Source organism: Lactuca virosa, chromosome 2 (genome assembly GCF_052849685.1).
Source record: "Lactuca virosa cultivar CGN04683 chromosome 2, Lactuca_virosa_CGN04683_v6, whole genome shotgun sequence".
Lineage (NCBI taxonomy): Eukaryota > Viridiplantae > Streptophyta > Magnoliopsida > Asterales > Asteraceae > Lactuca > Lactuca virosa.
Window position 1 is genome coordinate 243,270,767 of NC_136427.1, and position 11,195 is coordinate 243,281,961.

The 11,195-nt window shown below is 40.2% G+C and overlaps 1 pseudogene; it reads left to right on the top strand.

Moving 5' to 3' along the window:
* Window positions 1-7,408: 7,408 nt before the first annotated feature.
* Window positions 7,409-7,739, top strand: LOC145156902 (signal peptidase complex subunit 1 pseudogene; annotated as a pseudogene).
* Window positions 7,740-11,195: the final 3,456 nt, after the last annotated feature.

Here is an 11,195-nt window from a genome sequence, read left to right on the forward strand (position 1 = left end):
ACCATGATTTGTAGCAGATCGAGAGATGATTTCATGGTTCGAGTACCATGATTTGTAGCAGATCGAGAGGTGATGTCATGGTTCGAGTAACATGATTCGTAGCGGATTGAGAAGAGATAACATGGTTCGGGTACCATGATTCATAGCAGATCTAGAGGTGGCCACATGGTTCGAGTACCATGACCCGTGGCGGTTAGTGTTACTGGTTCTACCAGTTATTCCGTGGTGATTGTCTAGACTGAGATCAGATGTGAAAGAATATGGGGCCAGAGGGCCATGATGAACGAGTTTTAGTGGAGCATCCCTTAAAAGGGAAATCGAGTTAGATCCGAGGGATTGTTGATGAGATGCCAGTTGGAGTCGCAAGACTTAGGGATGAGTAGGGATGGTGCGTTATGGGAGAATACGGTCTGGGCTGAGCGACCGGCCGATGGTAGAGATGTCATTTTCTGAGACTTGAGCGGTGCTATTTCTGTTCCTGTGGGAAACAGGAGAGGTATTGAGATTTTCAGTTTCCAAGGTTGGGGGTGAGCCCTGTGGGGTAGCTTTGGTTACGATCTTTCATCAGAGTATTTGGGCAGTATGTCTGCCGAGAGGTAATGTTAGAGCATGAGCAGGTTGTCAGCGGGGTCTGAGATGGTTAAGGACAAGGATACACCCTATTTGAGCATAGTAGGGCATGTATTAGCTGCAGCGGCAGACGATCAAGAAGAGGATATTGGGGCGGTGGCTCTTTTTGTCTATGATGAGTATCGAGTGTGGTAATGAGGATTGCACTCTTATTACAACCCACGTGATGAAGCGTTGGTTGAAGATTCGAGGATGAGGAATATGTTAGTTCGTTATTTTCAGACTGAGAGTCAGGGTTACGACTGGACAGTTGGGATGTCCGGTAGTAGGATGGTACGAGATTCTGAATGACTAGAGGTAGTCATGATGAGAAGTTTCTGAGGATTTGATCGGAGATTCGGGGTATTTGGAATTGCTTGACCTCCATCGGGGAGATCATCGAGCATTGCGTATCACCTTCCAAGAGTAGGTGCGATGTTATTGGTAAAAACAGTCTGTGGGTTAGATTGTTGGCGAACCAATTGGTGATGGTTCGAACCCTGAGTGGGGGAGAACCGGGTGCTTTTGAGGAGATCAGAGATTTGTTCAAGAGCGGTTAGAGAACTGGATATAGAGACCTGCGGTGCGGATTCCTGAGACCAGGGTTATTGGTGGTCAAGGAGAGGTGCAGAGTGAGATAGTGTATGTGGTACGTGTTTGAGAAAGGATGAGTGTCTCCACGGCAAGTGGCCGTTGGTCGGAGACCTTGTGGTGGTTAGGAATCCTTCAAGGTTAAAATGGTGAATTCGAGGTGGTTGGCTTGTGAGGTTAGTTCGACGGTTGAGAATTTATGGTTCAGAGTATGGGCTATTATATGCAGTATGGGAAGGGAAGAAGTTGATTGGGCAACTAACTTCAGGGTCGTTATGAGTATTCTTGCATGAGTTTTGAGCAATAGAGGAGGAAGTTTCGGATTGTCATCTTCGTGTTCTGAGTCATTGGCAATTTCTCCGTGTTTTAATTTGGGAGATGGAGTATTCCAGGGTTACAAGTGGCACGAGAGAAAGACCGGTTGCGAGATTCTGAGGAAGCAATGCGGTATCTGAGTATGATGCCATGAGTATGAGATCAGTGGTAGAGTCAAGTCACTGCGAGGCGTTGTGATGGTATTTCGGGGTATCCGAGTTTAATGTCCTAAATCTCGGATTATTTTGAGTTTTGAGTTGAGATGACGAGTGGAGTAGCAAGTGTCTATGGTTCCGATGGGGGTCCTTCAGCTAATTGACATCAAATGGATTTATTTGAGAATGTGAATTGCAGCGAGAAAAAGAGGTTTTGTCACGACGGTGGTCGTCCGAAGTAGTGATGCTTAGCCTGGATGGGTGTGTGTGTACCTATCTATGCTGGGCCGCAGAGCATGATTTAATGATCGCAGTGTGGTGTCAACCTGAGGATGAGATTGTGAAGTGGTAAGAGTAAGTGCGGTAAGACTGCGGGGAGCTGCAGTTTCAATGAGTTAGTGCAGAGAGGGTGTGGTGATGCTACGGGGAGCCGTAATACTCACTATTCAGTAAGAGGTTGTGGTGATGCTACGGGGAGCCGTAGTACTCACTATTCAGTGAAGGGTGTGGTGATGCTACGGGGAGCCGTAGTACTCACTATTCAGTGAGAGGTCGTTGTGATACTGCGGGGAGCCGTAGTACCCACTAGTCAGCGAGAGAATGTTGTGATGAAGTGCTCTCTGATCAGAGCTTGACGCAGAAGAGTTTTAGGCTTGGGTAGCCCTAATATTTGAGTTTGTGGAAGCGTGGGGTCGAACCAGGGGCGAGACTGGGGTCTCCATGTTTGTTGGAAGTCGTTATATTCCGAATTGAGTAGCGTTTTTCGTGGCAAAGGGGAAGTGGATCAGTGAGGTACGCATGGGATGCGGGCCATGAGTCATGAGTTGAGTGGTTCATTGGGGCGAGTGGTTCCAGCTCTGGGTCAGATCAAACTCTCGAGTTTGAGTTTGGCCCTGGTAGTGCGTTGAGTACGCAGAATGAGATTCTGGATTAAGAACTGAATTTCATTTGGAAGGGGGTATTGCTTCCATCTGGTGCCTTAGACATGAGTGGGTCAATTCGTTGGTGTGAGAAAACCGCGAAACACATGGAACTAATGAGTAGTAGACGACAGAGGTCGAGGGTGAAACGAATTCCGTATTCGCTTGAGGAAAAGCAAACTTCGTGACTTGTGTGACACTTGGCCGAGATAGCTAGTGTGGGAAGGAAGTCAGTGAGGCATGTTGAGGTATGCAATGGGTAACCCTTGGAGGTTCAACTGCTAGGTCGGGAGACGACCTGGTGCTCAGTGTTCAAAGGGATTTGGAGAAGGGAGTTGGGGTTTGATTGCAGTTCAGTGAATGAGTCCCTGGTGTGATGTGATCCTTCCATTCCTTGGTATATGATCTGGATTGTTTATCATGTCTGGGACGAGTGATCGGTAGCCAGTTTTGGGCATGAACTTGTTTTATCGGCCCCCACTAGAGAATCAGAGGTACAGTGAGCTATCTGGGTTTGTTATTTGAGGACCGAATAACGTGGTGACATCCGGATATGGCGGTCTGGCTGTGTGTTAGGCTACTAGAGTTCCTGATTCTTGAGAGCCAGAAAGGGTAGCATAGTGGCAGATGGGTCTGTCCTTTTCCAGGGAGGAGTTCCTGTTTCAGGTGTCCAGAAAGGAAGATAGTTGTGTGGCAGGAGACCCTTTCGATGGTGCTGTTGGGTTATTTGATTAGATCTATATATTGTGGAAGAGCGATTTCGAGGGCGAAATCTAATTCAAGTGGGGGAGAATTATAACATCCGGATTTTTAGGGACATTATTGTGTATGTAAATCTTGAGATTTAAGGAGGGACTCGACGAGTTGAGGGACCAACTCGCCGAGTCGAGTCGAGTTGCTCGCGTGGATTTAATGAATGGACTCGACGAGTCAGAGGAGGGACTCGCCGAGTAGGTGTTGGGAAGAGAAACCCTAATTTCCCGGGTTTGGGACCTATTTAAAGGCATTTATAGCCTCATTTGCGGCTACCTTCCCCTGAGAGCAAACCCTAATTTCTATTGGAGCTAGAGAGTGAGAGAGAAGCTCATATTGTGGTTCTTGGTGCATTTCTATGAAGAAGGATGAAGAGCTTCATGATGGGGAACAAAGGAAGGTAGTGGATCTGTGGTATTGAGTGTTTCAGCTGCTAAGATAAGGTACAAAGTCCTCATCTTGTTCATTCCTTATACTAGATCTCATTTTGGGAGTTTTAGGGCTTTGCTTCCATTCTTTTGAATCTATGAGTCGAATGAGACCTGGTTGGGGTTGGAAACCTCAGATCTGGACCTCCTAAGGTCCTTAGAGTCTAGATGTCTCAGCTTTAGTGGTCCAAATGAGGGTTGATGAGCAAAAACCTTCATGAAGAGCATGTATTGGCATTTTGAAGCAATAGCATCATGTATGAACGTAAAGATCGAAGCTTTACGTAATTATTGAGCCTTGAGATGATAGATCTATAGTTTAGAGTGATAGATCTGGTTGAAATCATCTGAATGAGAAATCAGATCAAAGGGACTCGCCGAGTCCATGTCCTGACTCGACGAGTCGGCAAGGGTTTGTCCCGATGGATTGATTGTGCGATAACTCGGCGACTTGGGGGTCAACTCGACGAGTTGAGCTGGACTATTGAGACTTCTGAGGATACGAGGGGACTCGACGAGTCGCAGGAGTGCACTCGACGAGTCGGGTCAAACTTGGACTGTTGACTCGAGTTTGACTTCTGTTGACTTTGGGGTTTTGGTCAACATATGTGATAGAGACCTTGGAGGGGTAAAATGGTCTTTTACCCACTTTAAAGAGTTAGAAAGAGAAAGAACCGCCTTCGATTATCGGAGTCGTGAAAAGAGTATTAATACGAGATATTCATCCTTTGTGTTAGGAGGAGGCTAGTTCGAGATCTGAGCGCGAGGTTATTTGCTCACCTGCTAGCCGAGGTGAGTCTTCTCACTATACATTACCTAGAGTGGTAACTATGTGTAGACCGGAGGGTCTTATGTGTTATGTGTATGTTTGAGTTTATGTGCATTGTGATATATGTATGCTATGTGTTATATAGACCGGACCGGAGGGTCCAATGACTTACGAGGCCAGAGGGTCCTCGAGTAGACCGGACCGGAGGGTCCAACGATTTAGACCGGACAGGAGGGTCCAACAAGCTAGACTGGACTGGAGGGTCCAACGAGCTACGGGACTGGAGGGTCCCGCTGAGACACATTGACCGGAGGGTCATACCGAGTTATAGCCTCGAGTGGCTATGTGCTGTATGTGGTATTTTGGGGAACTCACTAAGCTTTGTGCTTACCGTGTTATGTGCTATGTGTTTCAGGTTTCTCAGGATCGCGGGACGGCACTGACTTGATTGTACACACCAGAGAAAGAGTTATGTTTGAGGATCCTGGATTTTTAATGGAGTTGTATTTTGTAATTTGAATAAACGAGATTTCTATACAATAAGTTATGAGTATACGATTTTAAAATGAAAAATTCGTTTGAAAAATTATAGTGTTACAGAAGAAGAGATTTGGTCATTGGTCAAAGTTGTTAGAGTGCTAAACATTTCCAAGGATGTTCTGTTCGAAGGAGTTTTGCATAATTTTCTATATCATGTCGTTCGAGCTAACAATGTAGCATTCGACTTCTTAGTAGCTGACTTCCTATTGATGAACCTAAATGATCTCATCAGTGTTGCAAAGATTCTGAAAGGAATAGATACTTCGAAGCTATAGTTGACCAACAAAGAATATTTTCTTCTTGGATTTGCTCACATAAAGTTGTTTATAGACAATTACTATGATTATCTTTCAATGACTGATGTGGAGCTTGCACTTACATTGGGAAAACAAATCACTGTTACATAGTCTTTGCTGAAAGGTGCAAATAACTTGAAGAATTATGATGATGGAGAAATTTGTTTGAAGCCTTTGAGAATTGTTTTTGTTGGGAAGAATAAAAACAAAAAAATTACAAAGTTTTTATTCAAGGTTGAAGATGTGGAAAGATATACGAATTCTCAGTATACGAATTTACTGGTTCGTATCAACAATTACAAGAAGAATTCGGAAGGAGATAAAGTTGAGGTTTGTAAGTCAATTTTTGTGGTATATGGAAATTCGAAAGGTTTTACTGTTCGATTTGGTGTCTAAGCCCATAAATATAATTGGTATGTACTTGATTTGATAGTAGCATGGTCCTTTTGGGTTGGCTTCACTCATGGAACTTGACAGGATGACTAGAGGAGAGAAAGAGAGAGAGAGTAGAATTTATTATTTGAAATAATAAATTGGTACTCAAATGATTTTATTAATATATTACAAGTTTAATATATTATTTGGAAATCATATTATTAATTAGTGATTAATCAAAAATTAATCTAGAATTAATTTTGGGATTAAAGGAACTGGTTAATAATGGAGGGGCTGTTTTGTAAATAATTGATAGTTGTGAAACTGGGCTATTGGACTCCTTAATTAGGAGTGGACGAAATCCTATAGGGAGGCCCTATAGATTTCGTCCAAGGCTTGCTAATTAAGAGTCCATGCGTTGCTTAAGCCTTAAGCATGAATTAGGGTTTCCTCCAGAAACCCTAGCAGCCCACAACTATATAAAGAACCCCACCTCATGGAAGTTTCAGCCAATGCTTATGTATTAGAAACCCTAGCCGATTTTCCCTCCCTCTCCTCTCATCTTGTTGCATTAGGTGTTTGTGAACCATTAGAGGTGTAACATTTGGGTCACTAAGCTTTCAAGAGTCAAGGATCTTCAAGATTATATGCTAGATCTAGGGTTATATCTTTGGTATTCAATTTGCATGTTCAATTAGTGAAAAACTTAGATCCAAACAAATTAGGGTTGCATGATCACATAAGAATGTAGATATGCTCATAACCCATCAGTGGTATCAGAGCCTAGGATGTTTTTCAATTGAATTGATGCAATAGAGAACTGTCCGGAGAAGAAAAAATCGATTTTTTGCTATCTGATCTTGGAACTCGAAGAGTTCATGTATGAACTCGACGAGTTCATTGACCAACTCGATGAGTTGACTCGTCAGTTCCCTATTTTTTCGATTTTCAGATCTTGTCTTTATTAGGATAATTGTCTTATTTCGTTTTTACTGCCTAAATTCGAATTGTTTGAATGGTAATATGATATCCTTATCATAATTAAAGGATTTGGTTAAATGATAAGATTATTTTGATTTAAAATTTAACCTAGGCTGTGTTTGATATTGGTCTGACTGAGTCGGCTCAGACCATTTTGGCTGACTCGCTCAGCTATTTGTGTTTGATAAACACTTTATGCGTGTCTGATTCAGAAATCTATAGCTGATTAAGAAAGAAGTTGGAAATCAGCTGACTGAGAAGAGGAGAAAAGTTTCCATCGGTGCCCTTTCTTCTCCCCTTTCAGCGATTCCTCCTCTCCAACAAGCAACATCGACCTATTTCTTCCTCTTCCAATCGCCGGTCGAAGCTCCTTCGTCGTCTATCAGGTATGCTTCTGCTGTTCTTTTCTTCTCCAGCCGATCAAAGCTCCTTGCCCTAAATGCTCACTGTGTTCGATTTCACCTTATGATTGTCCTTTTGCTTACTCCTTTGTAGCTGATTGACTCTGATTTCAATTACATGTACAAAACTGATAAAAATGAATTTACTGTTGAAGGTAGCAGAGCAATTGCTTACTCCTTGCCCTAAATCCATCTATTTACTGTTGAAGGTAGCTGATTGACTCCGATTACACCTTATATATTTTTTAATTCCGATAATACCCTCGGGTAAATAGATGGATTGACAAGGACAGAAGGTAGCAGAGCAATTGATGCAGATATTGCTGGTGGTATTTGCAGTTGCAACATTTATAATAGGTTATGTTGTGGGTTCATTTCAACTGATGTTGATAGTGTATGCTGGGGGGTGATTTTGACAACTTTGATTACAATTCCTAATTGGCCCTTTTTTAACAAACATCCTCTCAAGTGGTTGGATCCAAGTGAAGCTGAAAAGCATCCAAAACCACAGGTGGTTGTGACTTCGGTTTCAAAGAAGAAACCCAACAAGAAATAGGCTATGGCTATTATATCATAATTGGGTCATATTGAAATGAGAATTGTGTTTTTTCGAAATTTATTCTGTTTTTAATGTTTATCTTGATAAATGATATAAGGCAAGAAGATTGAAGAAAAATATTTTAAATGAGTAGAGCAATTGAATTTGATTATCTTTAGTGCATTTTTATAATTTTTCAACAACTTCATCCATTGTTGTATAGAGTAGAAGGGTAAAATGGTCATTTTTCATCAGTCAGAACATTAAGTCAGATGTACAATCAAACAGCATGATTTCTTACTCATTCAAGATTTCTTACCCAGACAGATATTTCCCAGTCAGCTCTTTCTCAGTCAGGAACTATCAAACGGGACCCTAGTCTTTTTGAAAAGTTTTAAAAATACACCCCTTTAATTTTATAATTTAAATTTGAAATAAAAGTTTAATTTTTTTTAAATTTAAATGGAAAACTCTAGAAGATATCCTTATGGATTTTATTAATAATTTAATTAAAATACAATTAATAAATTCATATATGGTTTAAATTTAACTAAATTAAAAGTTTAATTTATTAAAGGATTAAACCACTTAGTATTTTAAAAGTTTAAAATACACCCTTATACTATATAAAATTAAAAGTCTAATATTATATATATATATATATATATATATATATATATATATATAAGAAAAGTCAGTCTTACCGTTAGTAGGTCTCATTCACGAAGCTGGTCTATAAAGGGTGTTTAAAGAAGCGGCCTGTAAAATGACCACCATTGGGTATCCACTCTTACCCACGACACTCTTGACTAGTGCAGGGTCGTTAGCCGAATGGGTAGGATAGGACACTAACCTTTCATTAAAAGTATAATGAATTATAAAGTAACTAAACACTTTTTTAGAATTCCCAATCTTAGCTACTTAGGAAAAATGTGAATTTGATGCTAACCCATGAAATTGCACATTGTACCTAGTTGGGTGTTAGTGGAGTGTATGTGGTTAACCGGCACACTAATATGGGACCAATATTGTTGGCTATGGGTGTCTCGTAAATTATCGTTGATCAATGGAGCATGTGTGGTTAACCGACACATTTATTAGATGATAAATGACAACGAGAGTGCCAAGCTAATTTGCGTGGTTATTCACATCTCGTTTGTGATGCTCGACATCCTAGTCACAAAGTGAGAGCCTAATCGAGATTAAACATGCCATTGAAAAGTTCAATGAATTTTAGAAGATCTAGGAATTCCATCTAAAACCTAATTCGTTTAAAATTTCGTTATCATGGTGGAATTGGTAAATCATCATTTACCTACCTTAAAATAATTTTCAATTGGATTATGACATCCCTCTTCTGAATTGTAAATTATTGTGTTGGATCCTAGCCTTAATATTTCATTTTGGGTGTTATATTAAGGATTTAAATCAACTAACTTGAATTTTCTCGCTTTATAGATGTCGAGTTCAGACAACTATGGTCTTCTTCATGCTTTTGGAAAAAGCTTTCCGTCTGAAGATGATCTTCCACGTGTCGATCGAGGTGAAAGGTCATTCCCTTCTTCATGCATTGGTGGAACTGGAAATCATACTTCTTTTCCTCCACCTCCTCCAGTGATTCTCCCCGACCCACGTTTTCGTCGACTTGAAAAGTTCAAGGTCACTCAAGCCCTATTGGCATGCAAACAACAAGATGGAAATTTTGTGTGTGCACACGTCCTGAAGATGAAGTCGCACATTGACAGACTGGGAATGTTGGGTTTCGTTTTCCCAAGGAAGCTAGTTGTTGACTTGGTTCTTCAATCGCTTCCTGAGTCATATAGTCAGTTCGTTAAGGACTACTATACGACAGACCACGGCGTGACACTTATTGATCTGACATATTTGCTAATTGCTGCTAAAGCAGCAATGCTTTGGCGCACTGGTCAAGCAAATTTGTTTGGAAGATCTACATCCCAAACTTCCATGGACATTGGTAATGACAACGATGATAGTCCAGAAATGGTTTCTTCTCCTAAGGGAGAGAAATCTGGCAAGGTCAAAAAGCTTGACCGTAAGAGAATTGCCAATTGTAAGATAGTTTCACGTGTCACTCCTAAAGAGTTCATCTGTCTCTATTGCCGATTGAAGGGGCATTGGAAGCGAAGCTGCCCTGACTACCTGAGAGATCTTAGAGATGGTAAAGTCAAATTGTATGACTCTACTTCAGGTACATCCACTATCTAACTCTATTAAGTTCCTATTTATAGATTCTTATTACATGATGTGTTAATCACATTTTGATGTTTTTGTAGGATCGAAGAGAAAGAAGCAAGCTTAAGAGGAAGTAAACGCTAATTCTGATCTGAAGAAAGGGATTTCGGTCACATGGTTCAATGATCAGGATTTGGAGCTGCAACTTAGGAGTTATGATAGATTGCTTAGGAATATCTACAAACATAGTTTTCATGTGTATTTGCATTGTAAGGACAAGTTTTCCACACATTATAAATAAAGTGAATTTGTGTGGTTTATCTTATTTGCTTTATGATTACTTGTAATGACATTTATGAAAATTGGTGTTTATATTTATATTATTAGCAATGTTGAAAATGGATTTGATTATTCGTTATATCGCTTGTGGTAGTGTCATAATTTTCCAAGTGAGGAAGGATTCTCATCACCCAAGTTTCAATTGGAAAGAAGCTTGGAATCTTACAATTCGAATTGTGTGATGTATGAGAATCTTGATCCTTGGTAAATTAAGACTAATTCCTTGTTCATATGTGTATGTTAGTCAAGTGAAGGACTGAGGATCTAGTACATATTGATGTGGACTGGTCAGATCCACCACAAAGGACGATAGGCCCATTCGTCATGATTTAGTATTAGTTCAGTAAATATGGTTATGCTTATAAGATCAAGTATAATTCTGATACCTTGAAAAGTTTCAAGGTGTAGCAGAATAAATAAGAAGAATCCATTGGGCAGAAAGATAAAAATTTCTCCAATATGAAAGGAAAGGAGAGTACTTTAGTATCATGTTTTATGATCATCCTAATGATTATGGAACCATGTCACAATTGATTCTCAAAGGATACCTTAGTTTATTTATATGACTAAGAAGAGGAATCGGGTATTGTTGAAATGCTTAAATCAAGAAGATGAGTCATACTTCGTTCCAAAGTCAAGTTTTAGAGTTATACTCTAGTTACTCCAAGTTGTACCTTGAGTAATATGCTCTAAGTAGGTTTATAACACCTCAGGAAATGTGGAGTAGAAATGTTTTCTTGTTCTAGCACATTTGAAATTGGTAGTTGTGATGTTTTGGTTAAAAGAAAGACCAACTAAGACCAATTATATGAGGTGTTTTCTTGATAAGAACCCACATTAAATCTTAAATGGGAGTCTTAATGGCCTTGAAAAGTTTTAGGAACTAATCAAGAATAAACCTTTTAGTTATCACTAGCACACGACTTGAGGTTGATAACCTATCGTGTTGACATATTCTTGTTTCTGTGCCCATTCCAGTTAAGTTGGCAATG